The 13675-nt window shown below is 40.6% G+C and overlaps 1 protein-coding gene across 4 annotated transcripts in view; it reads left to right on the top strand.

Moving 5' to 3' along the window:
* CHL1 (cell adhesion molecule L1 like) overlaps positions 1-13675 on the top strand; it is a 193696-nt gene that overhangs the window by 920 nt on the left and 179101 nt on the right. The gene's annotated exons all lie outside the window — the stretch shown is intronic.

The raw sequence follows: 13675 nt of genomic DNA, 5'->3' as shown, positions 1-13675 counted from the left end.
GGTCAGTTGGTTTCTTTCTTGCGAAGAAGCCGATCTGCCCGGGGAAACATCAGATCCGATGGGGGGAGGCAAGGAGATAGGGGGATGCTGAGGCAGGGGGTTTAAAGCGCTCGGAAAGCAGCTGATTGCACTGAAACATCGTGTGTGTGTGTTAAACTGAGGCTCCCTGCGACAGAGCAGCTGGGCTGGGCTTAAGCCCCAGCCGCGGCGTAACTTGATTAGCTGGATGCAAACGCTTTAACGCTCGCTGGAGCCTTGGAAAGTACCAAGGTGTCTCGGATCAGTACCGCTGTGCGAGGGAGCTGGGTTGGCAGGTCTTAGTTGGGCTTTGGAGTCTTTTTGCTCTTTGGCTTCGCTTCACAGTGGCTCTAGGACACAGATCGTCACCTCACACATGTTGTGGGGAGCAAGACACCACTTACGCATTTCCTGAGTCGGAGGCATTTTGAGATGGTCTGTCCTTATTGTCCAGGCACTTTTGGTGCAGTTTTTTTTTTAAGTGCCTGCTGTGTGACACTGTGCAAAACTGTTGCCCAGCGAAAGTTTGCACTGCAGAGCTCTAGAACACAAAGGGAAACTTTCAGCAGAAATAGCAGACGAAGAAAAGATCTGTTTTGTATCTATGTATCCAAGATCACAAACACAAATAGCTTGAAGTGACCGTTAGTTTTAGGATTGTTTCTTCTGAATTTCACACTTCTTTGTGAAAGTTCAAGTTTGAAAGCCTCAATTTAAGTTTCCTTGGGGGATATATATTTTCAGATTCTTTTGGTGGTGGTGAGTGGGAGGGACGTGTTGGTTTGCCTTTTTTGTCGTCCCCCCCTCCCCCCGTGGTCATCTCTTTTTCTTACAAACGTTTAACATCTTTCATTAGAGTTATGGTAATTCATCTTTGCAGTAAAATGTAGATGAATTTATCCAAGTAGGGAGAAATGCAAGAACCTATAGGTATTAGTGATGTATAATAATTTAATAACTTGGATTGTACAAAGAGAATACCATTAATGAAAAGATGCATCTGTTTATAATAATTTTGATAACCACAGAGTTTTATTTAATAAGTTATTCCACCTACATTTTCTGATTGCATAATTTCAGTAGGCTTCTATGCAATATAGTAGAATAAATTAAGCAACGGCCCATACACAAGCCTTTTTCTTTTCTCATACAGCTCATCACTAACATTAATTGGTTCAAGTTTTTGACATGACATATTTTAGGCAAGTGGACAGATAAGTTGTACTGTATTTTCAGACATGATTTTACATTTTCATACATCATTAACAGGTAAACCATATAAATGCATATGATTTTATTTCTAGTAATTAGAAGTAGTTGAGTCTGATACACATTGTTGGGAAATTGCACAAGTGATTTGACGAATCTCATTTTGTTTGACTCTGGATTTCTATTTTATCTGGCAAAGTTAAATTATGTTGTTGAAAGTAAGTGTTAATGGACTTGCATTCGAAAGAACATCATAAGCACCACTGAGCACTTCTGAATAAATAGAATGAATTGACCCCTAGTATTACTCAAAGAGCAAGATAGTGACTTATACATTTAAAAAAAACCACTCCCTAAAATGAATATTCTATATATTTTTTTAAAAGATGTTGATCAGATTTGAAAACATTGGTGTCATTGCTTTATTGGAGTTGTTCATTTGCTCATTGGCACGTTATAACCCATGATCCTTTGCATGTAGATTTTATTTACTTAACAAAATTTTGTTTCCAAATTTGGTCAGCATCCTGTAAAAGAAAAATATAGAATAAAAACAAAAATCTTCCCTAAAATGAATAATGTGATATATCACTGATGTCCTAATATGACCTTTAGTGGTGACTGCAAAATTACTGAATGATTTGCTCTCAGAAAGGCAAATTGTTTTTAATGGAATTGAAAAGGCTTGTGAACATGTATTACTTACTCAAGCACGGGTCCTTTTGTTGTCAATGGGAGTTTTGCTTGAGTAAGTTGATTACAAGACCAGGTCCTATGATAAGGGCAAGGCATGGGACAAAATAATTTATGCAAGCAGTATAAGAAAGAAAAAAACTGCAGAATTTGTATGAAAATTCTGGAAAATGCCCATGTCCAAAAAAATGTAAGCAATTTGGTCTTGTAAAAGTTTTACCATAAATATAAGCATAGGTTTTACATTCACTCTTTGAAATTGATAATACAGTTCAACATTTTAAACAATCAGAATATGAGGCATTGAATTCTGAACCAGAGACTGAAACAAGACAGTAAGGATACACTGTTTTCAATTATGTGCATTTTGATAGCAGTTTTATCCTTAACTCACTGGCTGTCTATAGAGAATGTAATTATTATGGGCATTTACTATGTGCCGCATTTGTAATTAAACTTAATGAGTGAAGCCATAATAGTATGTCCCTTTATTCCAGAAAGCCCAGAGATGAACATTTCCTTTAAATGAAAGATTATATTATTCTCAGCATTTTATGCAAAATGCAGCCATTTTGTTTGCTATTAAAAATGTAATTTATCACATATCACTGGGGAAAAAAATCAACAATAGCTAGCTGCAAATTACATATAGTGATTTTTGTGGACAACTGTTTGCATGATAAGGAAGCTTTCTTCTTCATTTTCCTAGTGGGAGAGTATAGTGACTACTTTAAGCAGTACTAATTACTCCATTTTATCTTGCATGTGTTATAATGGTGTGGTTAGTTAATTAAAGCTTTGGCCATTAGTAGTATGTTAAGAATAATGAATTAACATATCACATTTCATCAAAAGAACATCTAAATTTATCTTCTAAGAATGAAAGTGTTATTGTGTTGCAGGAAGTCTCTGGCTTTCCCAAGGAACAAATTTGTTGGAATTCCTTAGCATGGTGCTTCAGAGCCTGATGAATGACTTGAATTGATCACAAACAAGTGACACTGGAACTATTGGTTGCTTAGCAACCCCACATGATTCCACAATTTTCTTCTGGTATTTGTCCAGTAAACTAGAAAATTCTGTTTTAGTTAAAGATCATTTTTTCCAGTACAAAAGCCTCACCATAACTAATTCAGATTATATGTTACTGAAAATGATGTGCCTTACTCTAGTATTGAAACTGGGTAGCAGAATGTGTATGAAAAAGCGGGGCAGGGACAAAAAATCATTACTACCATTGCTACTTGGAAACTCAGAATTTGATATACTCGGTGTTTATAAGTTGCAATTAAATATTTGTCCTTTCTCAGTCAGACATCTGTTGAAAGGAAACCATCAGTGGGAAGCATAATCCTAACAAAGAAACTCATCCACTGAATGCTTTTTGTCATGCTGTCTTGAAGTGTGAGGTCCTGATAGGTCATGTTGAGTTACATCATACTTCATTATGACTAAATGGAACATAACATGGAACATGCAGGTTGATGATTATCTGAATTACATCGGGGCAGTTTGGCACATCCTGTAGTTCATATGACTGGAGAACTTTGTTGGGCAGTTCCCAATAGCAGAAATTTGTTTTTTAAGATGCATTTTATGTATTGCTTTGTCCAAAGGAAATAACAGATTTAGGACTCAGCAAAGTGAAAGAAAGATAAAACATAGTCTAAATTACAGCAGGTGACAAAGATATAACCTGTTTTTAAAATGTATTGTATGGTTAACTAAAGAACTGCTTTCCGCTCAACATCTAACTAGACATTATAATATAGTTCTTCTCAATAACACTCAGAATCTGGGCCATTATTTTTGAAGAGTGTCTTGAAGACAGTATCCAATGTTTGTTTTTGTTTTTCAGTAATCAAAACTCCCATAATTCCACTTGGAGTTCCTGCATCTGGAATAATGGCAAGATACAGTCTTATGCTCTGGATGCATAATTCCTTCATATGGAATGTAGAAAACTGCTTTGTGTGTCATTTTTAAATAGATCCAAATTGAATTTTATGAATTCAAAACAAAAGGGATTCAATGTAAAACTAAAGTTCAGATTTTGATTGAAGAGAAGTCAGTAAATTCAGTGTGAAGGGTTCCTCACTAAAATATTTCTGCCTCCTTATATGTATTGATACAGTAGAAACTCAGAGTTACGAACACCAGAGTTATGAACTGATCCGTAACAGCATACCTCATTTGGAACCAGAAGTATGCAATCAGGCAGCAGCAGAGAAACACACAGTCCCCCTTCCCCCAGGTGAAAGTGGGCAGCGTACTGGTCAGAAGTGGCCACTGGTACAGGCCTGTATGCAGCCGATGTTAAACTTTGACGTCGCTGCCCCTTTTGTCCTCTCCCCCACAATCGGCGGCCCTACCAGTAGGGTCCTTGAAGCACTGTCGCAGCAGCACTTTAACATCCCTGCTCCTTTTGCCCTCCCCAGGGCCACCGAGATGGGGGGAGCAAAAGGAGCAGCTGCCCTGGGGTCCAGTGATTTAAAAGGACTCGGGCTTCCAGCCACCACTACCATGGCAGCAGCCGGAGCACCGGACCCTTTGAATCGCTGCTGGAGCCCCAGGTGGCGGTGGCTGGGCAAGGCTGACCTCTAGCACCACCCTCTTCTGCCCAAGGCCCTGTCCCTTATGGGAGCCCAGAGCTGGGCCCCTGTACTGATAAGACTTTTAAGTTATTTTCAACCCTCCCCCCTCTGAATACAGTACAGTACTGTGTTAAATGTAAACTACATTTTTTTAAAAAAATGTAAAATTTTAAAAAAATAGATAAGGTAAGGAAACAGTTTCTGTGCTTGTTTCATTTCAATTAAGATGGTTAAAATCAGTATTTTTCTTCTACATAATAAAGTTTCAAAGCTTTTTTAAGTCACTGCTCAGTTGTAAACTTTTGAAAGAAAAAACATAATGTTTTGTTCAGTTAAGAACAACCTCCATTCCTGAGGTGTTGGTAACTCTGAGGTTCTACTGTATATGGTATATGGCCTGATTGTAGCTATCTATGTGCTTTTGCACACCCCATCAGCCAATCCCTAGATGTTGGGCATCTTATTAATAAAAGTGTTGGGACGTTAACTGAATGTATTATACTTTCCCTACAATTCTGTTCACCTACGTCAGGTATCCCATAACACTTTGCATTAGTTGCCGCAAGCTTTTCGCTTAAGTAAATAGAAAAATGTATCTGGATCAAGACATAGTGTTTCCCTACAGGAAGGGGTATGCAGTTAGTCTCCTAGGACAGCATTTGAATGTCCCAAAGGAAAAGGACAAGATATATGAATATTTTACCCTGGTACAAACCTAGGAGGTGTCCTCATGCCCCTTGGTACTAAAATGTATTTGTTCATAACGAAGAGATAAGGGATACACTACAGTACCACAAAAACAAGGTGGAAAGCTGATTGGTTAAGTTTAGTTTCAGATGTTGCACACAGTAACCTTTTCTTTGTGAACAGGTTGGGTATAAAAAGATGACTTTAGGGGTGTAACTTTGAGGGTACACCTTCTGTGCAAGGCAAATGTAACAGTGCTGCTTATGAGACAGAGTTCCGGAGACTGGTATTGTATTGAACCTTTTCTCTGTACTATATTGTCAGCTTATAGCAACCAACCTATCTGATATTATTTGGTCTCAAATATATTTCATAATGAACTAAGGTGTGGTCAAGCAATTGACTATTCAATTGATCAACAATGCCAAAACCACCTGGTATGGGGTAGAACGCTGGGCAGACACTTCTGTTTAGATTCAGGCTAAAATGGAGAGAGCTCTCCACGTGTGGCCCCTGGCTGGAATCATGGAGAGATTTTCCAGGGTGGACCTTAGTGACTTAGGATGGAGGTGTTTATATCTGTGTGAGTATGTGTCCACTGATCTCAACGTGAATTGTACATCCCCACTATTTATCTGTATACTTATGTCGCTGTTATCCCTGTGGGTTCTAAGCATCCCTGCTGATCATTCTTGCTCCTAGTAAAAATAATCTACGTGGGGGTGTACTGAGGTGAGAATCAGAGATGATGGTGGCTACAATAATGTTTCTTTTGCTTCGATTGAAAGCTTTTAGGGACGGGGTTGTCTTTTGTTCTGTGTTTTTACAGCACCTAGCACAATGGGATCCTTGTCCATGGCTGGGGCTCACAGATGCTTTCACAATGTACATAATAATCACATTAATGGCCACATGTTTTGGGTCCACTTCGGGATAGCTTAGAGGGGAGGGATAGCTTAGTGGTGTGAGCATTGGCCTGCTAAACCCAAGGTTGTGAGTTTAATCCTTGAGGGGGCCATTTAGGGAACTGGAGTAAAGATCTGTGTGGAGATTGGTCCTGCTTTGAGAAGAGGGTTGGACTAGATGACCTCCTGAGGTCCCTTCAAACCCTGATATTCTATGATTCCATGATTAACCCCCAGAGTGTGTAAATAAGAGTTAATAAAACCATTCTTGCAGGAGTGTATTACAAACTATGTACATGTGGTCATGTTTCCAAACAACCTAGGTGTATGCATAGCAAGAAACTTTGGACTGGATCCTGGCATCATTCTGCTATTAGTTCTCCCATCAAGGTCAGTGGGAATTTCAAAGGTAGACTGACAGATCTGAACTCTGCAAAATAAAACCACAGTTAAAAATAATCACACACAAAAACACTGCTGTAACAACTTAAAGCCCCAAACCAGTGAAAAATCATAATACCTCAGATCGTAGTAGTCTTATGTGGATGGATATGGATATTTTTAGCTCCATTAAGTCTCCTTATCTTTATTGTTAAGGGGGAAAAATCCCCTCAAAACATGACAGTCTCATCTGCAGAGCGTTCCTTGTTAATGTACGGAATTGCTCTCTGTTACTTTGTATCTGTTATCTCCCCATTCCTGGAACAATTCCTATCCCTGACTTCCTGACCAAGCACATTTGATGTCCTTGTCGAGAACCTGATGCAGCCAAATGGGCTGGGGGTGGTAATGGAATCTGGTGGACTATAGGAGGTAGCACATAATGCCTAATGTATCATTTTGTGACAGCCAAAGAGCAAGGCATTTGTATACATTCCTCTGAGGAATTAAGAATAGCCCCAGTACTAAAGTAGTAAAGGAAGGTACAATACCACAGAAGGCATTTAGTCCTTATTGTCAATCAATCACTGGGACACGGACAGTTGTGCCTGCTGGTTGGTGCAGGCATTGGGAGCCAGGAATCAGAGGCCAGTGTTAGAGCTTGAGTTAGAGGCCAGGTGCCAGAGCCAAGGGTCCTAGCCAGAGTCAAGAATCTGAGTCCATGGTCAGAACCATGTTACCCAGAGTGAGGCAAAACTGGAGCAGGGCTAGGAACAAGCAGGCAGAGGAGTTGTTATGGCCATAGGCAAATGCTTTGAGTAGCTGCTGAACTGCAACTTGAGAGCTGGTCTGCTGACTCTTCCAACCAATATGGCAGTGCATCCAATCAGACAGCCTGCTGCACTCCTTAGGTTGCTGGGAGACTGGCTCTGCTGCAGGCCTTGATTCCTGACACTTATTGAGAAAAAAGTATTACTTACATTCTAGGAAAAGCCTATTACAGGCATTTCTGTCATTAATGCTAGTGCTGTCTGACGTTTGAGCATCATTTAAGGTTTGAATTTTTTTTCTCCCATGAAGCTGAGGCCCAAAGACAAAAAGATTGCTGTTTGCTCTTTTTTGCACCTGATTTATGCATGCACTTGCATGCACAAATGCCTCATGTATGTATGTAGTGGCAGTAATTGCCTGTGTACGTTAGGTAAATGTGCATGGTAAAAAATGGTGTCGACTGAAGGTCTCCAATTTATTTCCCTTGCTTCCTCCGGGTGAATGTACCAAACATTCAACACAGTTAGAAATACAATGAACTTTTATGGGGTTTTAATATTTGTTGAAGTTTGTTTTGTGCCCTGCCCTGTAGATGTGGCTTCCAAGTATTTGTTTCCCTTTCTCCACCCTATCCCCAAATACAGGAGATGGAGTTTGAAACTGGGGAGGGAGTGGGGAAGCCATACATTATAAATGTTCTCTACCAGATGAGCATTACTGTTTATATCATTATACAGTGTTATAGTTGTGCTAATATTAATCAGCGTAATTCAGGCCCCGATCTTGCAAGCTGTTCCATCCAGCAGGACCCTCATAAAGGTTCATGGATGTCACTAGGGTTTTGCACAGATGCAGACAGAATTACCAAGGCTTTAGTTTAGAAGCTGTTTTTAGGTCTGTGAGGAGTATGGTGACTTCATTGTTATTCATATGAATTCCCTTGTGTTTGTGATACTTTTAGGCTAAATGATGACACAAACTTTTTCATATTTTCCAGCCTATTGAATTAGCTGAATAATTTGTGACTATAGTGGCTGAATCATGTGTTTGAACAATTTTGGGACACTTTTTTTGAATACAATATTTGATCAATCTTAGCTTTCATTATTTACCCAGTGCAAATATGGGTCACTCCAGAGAGGCTAGTGCTTATTTGAGAGCCAAGGGCATGTTGCCTTCTGTCATGAGGTGTACAGACCCCATGCTGTCTCATCTGCTAAAGCATTAACAGGGGGGATGAGTTGCCCCCTCAGCTGGGGCTGAATGGTGGCCCTACAACAGCTGGGGCGATAAAAAGGCTGCAGGTTGGAAGGGAGGGGTGACTGCCAGAGAGGCTGAGAACCACAGAAAGCAAGCTCCTTCAGCAATGGACTGGCAGGAAGCTGCCAAGGTAACTGGACTTCTAGAAAAAGAGGATCATAGACTGTGCGTCTGGGAAAGCCTACAAGAGAGGTATAGTGGAAAATAGTAAGGGAATAGGAAAAACCAGTTCTAACAGCTTCCCACAGGGTCCCTGCGCTGGGATCCAGAGTTGGGGGTGGGCCTGGATTCTCCTAGCAGAGGGGTTAGTAAAGCCTGAAGGACAAAGGCAGCTGAACTCCAGGCAGAGCTAATCTCAAGGTAGAGACTGTTGGTCCTTTGCTAGGGTTACCAGCCTCTTGACCTACCAGACTTTTTACCACCCCATGAGGTGAGAGATGATTAACCATCTTGATGGACGGCTGGTGTTATAATAAGGAACAACCAGACATGCGATTATACAGCAATTGGCTGAACAAAGGGGAAGCAACCTCCCCAACTGTGAAGGGATGCCAGTGGCCAAAAACAGCCTCGTTAGGATTCTCAGACTTTCAGAATGTTTCGTGACGCTCAGTCTCTGGGCTCTTCCTTCCACCTGATGAGAAACCAGCAGCTGTTGTTTTCAGGTAGTTTATTCTCACCAGGGAGGAAAGGCATGAAACTCGCTTGATGTAAAAACAGCTCAGAACTGAGAAAATTTAATGCCCTAATGGCAGAAGTCAGGCCAGTGTTGACGAGCTCCTCAATAGCTTTTTCTACCTAAGCTTTGTGAGAAAGGAAAGGGGAAAAGCTAAGCTGTAGCCTTGTTATGGCCTCTTCAGGCATCCTGCCTCCTGCTTCTCCTCTCCTCCAATGTGTCTCTGCCTGGGAATTCTGAATTGTAAGGAGGAAGAAATTCCTTTGCTCCATGGGTGTTCACATCTCTGCAGCTGTGGCTTCCTTTCTGAGCTGCCTTTTATTGACTGCTCAGGGATGGTCCCTTCTGTAGCTGCTGGAACTTGCTCCATCCTCTGGGAGCAGGAGGCTACATAAGGGTCACACATTTATGGAATAAGTTCATTTGTAACCATTGATCTTGATTAGAGGTGGCCAAATTTTTGGCTCTTGGGGGACATGGTGATTCCATGTTAAGGGTATGCATTTCACTGGCGGTTGCTTGGGTAGGAAGTAGATGTGCACATAGCATGGAAGTTCAAGCCCAAATCTTCAAATATTTGGTCTTGGTGGTAAAATGCAAGACAGGGATGAGATTTTCAAAGCACTTAGGGACTCCAGTCCCCTTGACTTTCAATAGTTTTCTATGAGACTGGTGCTCCTAAGTAATTTAGGAGCTTATGAAAATCCCACCCCAAGTGCCTATAATTAGCAATGATCATTAAAAGCTAGTTGTCTCAGCATGCACATTCCACAGGTCAAAGCCTACAATGTACTCAGGCTAGAATTCCATTCAAAGTCAGTGAGGTTACTCTTGTAAGATTACTTGAGTGAGTTGCAGGATTGGGCCAACCTACCTTTCACTCTGCTTCTTTCTTCCACCCAGCTATATCTCTCCCACACCTCTTACTTTTACAGTTTGATAGCATTTCACTGTCAGATTTTCAGCCAGTAACACATAAGAAGTAGTCTCAAATGCTGCATGTTGTGCTTCCATGGCACTTTAAAAGAGAGAAAAGGAAGGGCTGGCCTCCTGGGGCATATTCCTGTAGCTTGAAAGTACACTTTTTAAAATGCATCATGCAGCTTGTCTCCAGCATGTTGCATTGTTACAAGTCTGATGCATCTTTAAAACACTTCACCTTGGGTTGTTATTGTAATTGCCATATCTAGTTACCCAAAGGTGTTAGCTTTAATGAAGAATTAGTCTGTTCAAATAAGACCAAGGATAAGGAGAGCAGGATTTGGCCCTCAGAGGCCAGAATAAATCAATGGCTAACTTACAAAGGCTAACAAAATGGAGACTTTCACATTCAGAATCTTTCATGTGGGTTGCTGCTGATAAGAATTAACAACTGTAAAATTCTTCAAGAATTTATTATTGATAACTCTGGTGCACTGTTCTGTCTAAATGGTATATGGCAATTAAACAGAGTGCTCAATGTGCTTACAACCCACTGCATGTTTTGGTAGGTTTTTATTTTCTCTCCTCTCTGGATCCTGCTTCAGCAAGATATGTGAGCACATGAGTAATTGTTTTGATTTTTATCAGGACTACTCATGTACTTAAGTATCTTGATCAATTAGGGTCTAGTTCTTTCCCTTCAGGATTATGCTTCATTTCTTCATCTCTCTCCAGTAGTGATTTGGACCTTCCAAAATGCCCTTACTGGGGGATGATCTTATGAGTCTTGCATTTTGACCTGAACATGTTCCAAACTAGACTTCATCTGATCTTCTCTGGTAAGATGAAGTTCTGCTACTGAAAATTACTCTACTACCTGTGCTACCAGGTAACTTATCTTGAGTCAGTCTAGTTGAAGTGTCCATCAGAAGTGTGACATTGCACTCTATATGATGTTATGAAAATATGCTAATGAGTTTCAATATAATGTAACTGGAATATGTTTCATGCAAAAGATCTCTTGTAAGGTATCCTTGCAAAGCTTATAATCTACTGAGTGTGGTCATCCTTTTTGTATATATGTATTATTCTTGTATCTGAAACTAGAAATATGAAATATAACTGTGAGGGCCTGTTGTAATTATGCAAAGTGTGGGCCATTAATGGTGGTTTGGAATCTTGATGGCTCCCATTAACCAGGACAATTGACTGTACATGGCTCTGTTTACTTGTAAGATTTCCTGTGTGCTGGCAGGTGGGTAATGAAGTCTTATGGTGACATGTGGTTATGTCACCTGAACTGGAATCCATCTTTAACCTGGTGCTTTTCCATTTAGAAGGCAGGGTGGGAACCCAGAAAGGGACAAAAGATTCCTGCCTTGTGCAAAAGATATATAAGGGGGTGGAACAGAACAAAGGGGGCAGGGCAGTCATGAGAAATCCCCTAGCTACCACCTGAGCTGGAACAAGGGCTGTACCAGGAGAAAGGATTGTACACAGACTAGGAAGGCATCCAGTCTGTGAAAGAAGCTTATTGAAACATCTTGGAGGGTGAGATTTTATCTGTATTTAGTTTTCTTACTCTATTAGGCTTATACTTGCATGTTTTGTTTTATTTTCTTGGTAATTCACTTTGTTCTGTCTGTTATTATTTGGAGCCACTTAAATCCTACTTTTTGTATTTAAGGAAAAAGTGATTTTATTATTAATTAGCCCAGAGTATGTATTAATACCTGGGGTGGCAAACAGCTGTGCATATCTCTCTATCAGTGTTATAGAAGGCGAAAAATTTATGAATTTATCCAGTATAAGCTTTATACAGGGTAAAATAGATTTATTAAGGGTTTGAACCCCATTGGGAACTTGGCATCTGGTTGTTGGAGACAGGAACACGTCTTAAGCTGTTTTTAGTTAAGTTTGCAGCTTTTTGGGGATGTAGTTCAAACACAGACTCCAGTCTATAGCAGGCTAGCATGTCTGGCAGAACCAGGCAGGGTTCTGAAATCCAAAGCTGCCAGGGAAAACTGGCTCAGACTGGGGTCGTCTTAACGCATCAAGTAGCAATCCCAAAGTTGGTTTCTGTGATCCAACCCATCACAAGGAGCATCACTGCTTTGGTGTTTACTGAATGTGGTGTGAGGGAATAATACTTATAAAGTCATTCACTTAAATTGCAACTCTAATTATGGATGGGTGGTTGAGCGAGGAGAGGAAAAGTAACTGGATGCTTGTTCCCAGTTCCATATAATGTAGAATGTTTATTTTATCAGACACTTAGCGAACATGGCAGGAGTGCTGGAATAATTTTTATAGTGAGGGTGCTGATGATGGAAGCCATGTATTTGATGTTTGTTGTTACTACTTCAGTCTGGGGGCTGTAGCAGTACCCGTAGTTCCAGCACACCTGGGAGATGATGTGGCAGTAGTAAGCGTGGTCGGTATAATGTAACAGTGGCTTATCTATATGACTTCTATCAATACTTATATTACACATGGAAACCAAAGGTACGTCTACACTGCATTTAAACACCCACAGCTGACCCAGGTCAGCTGGTTCAGGCTCGGTCTGAGGTGCAGTAAAATTGCTGCATAAGCATTTAGACTTGGGAAACCACAATGGGGCAGGGTCCCAGAGCTTGGGCTCCAGCCTGAGCCCAAACATCTACACAGCAATTTTTAACCCTGCAGCCCAAGCTCTGTGAGCTGGAGTTGGCTGAACAGGGCCAGCCGCGGCTGTGCCTTGGGTCCTTTATTCCAGTGTATGCGTACCTTAAGGGTGAAATCCTGGTCTCATTGAGTCAATAGCCAAACTCCCATTATCACTTAAGCTAGGATTTCACCCAAAGACTGGTGACAATATATAACTTACAACCTGAGCAGTTTGAAAAATAAATCTAGTGGGCCAGACTCTCAGCTAGTATAAATCACAATAGCACCATTTAAGTTGATTGAGTTGCACTGATCTACACCATTTGAAGATCTGCCCACTTGTATCATGGATACTACGTTAGTCTCATCACATCTGCAAGCATTTTGTTCATGCTGCATTTGAATTCTTATTGTAGACTGACCTTTTTTTTTAAAAAAAAGGCTTGATATGACTGTCCTACTTTGGTTTAAACTTGCATCCTGTTCTGACTGAAAATTATAAAAAACCCAAAGTGAATGTTTTATGTGCAATTTTTTACTGAGTCAGATGAGTAACTACACTACTGTTGTGTGACCCATAAAAATGGTAGCGATTAAATCGCTCTCCCATAGTTATTACAAAGCCAGGACCCATCCCAATATTCACAGGACTCCCACTGAAATCAACAGGAGCTCAACAAATGGAGGCTTTACTACATTTGTGGGAAACGCACATTTCCATCACTCAGACTTACCTAAATCTGGGACTGTATTATCCCTGATTATACTATTGTTGTATCTGGATAATATGCTACATGCCCTGCTGGAAGGTGCTTTTATGGTAATACCTACCCCAAACCGAGTGCACCTGCTGGGAGGTACTGCAATTGGAATGTTGAGATTCATTTCCTGTTACATCCTAGTGAACTGCT

This window comes from Chelonoidis abingdonii, chromosome 17, assembly GCF_003597395.2.
Source record: "Chelonoidis abingdonii isolate Lonesome George chromosome 17, CheloAbing_2.0, whole genome shotgun sequence".
In the NCBI taxonomy this organism is placed as follows: domain Eukaryota; kingdom Metazoa; phylum Chordata; order Testudines; family Testudinidae; genus Chelonoidis; species Chelonoidis abingdonii.
This window is presented reverse-complemented; position numbering and strand designations above follow the sequence as displayed.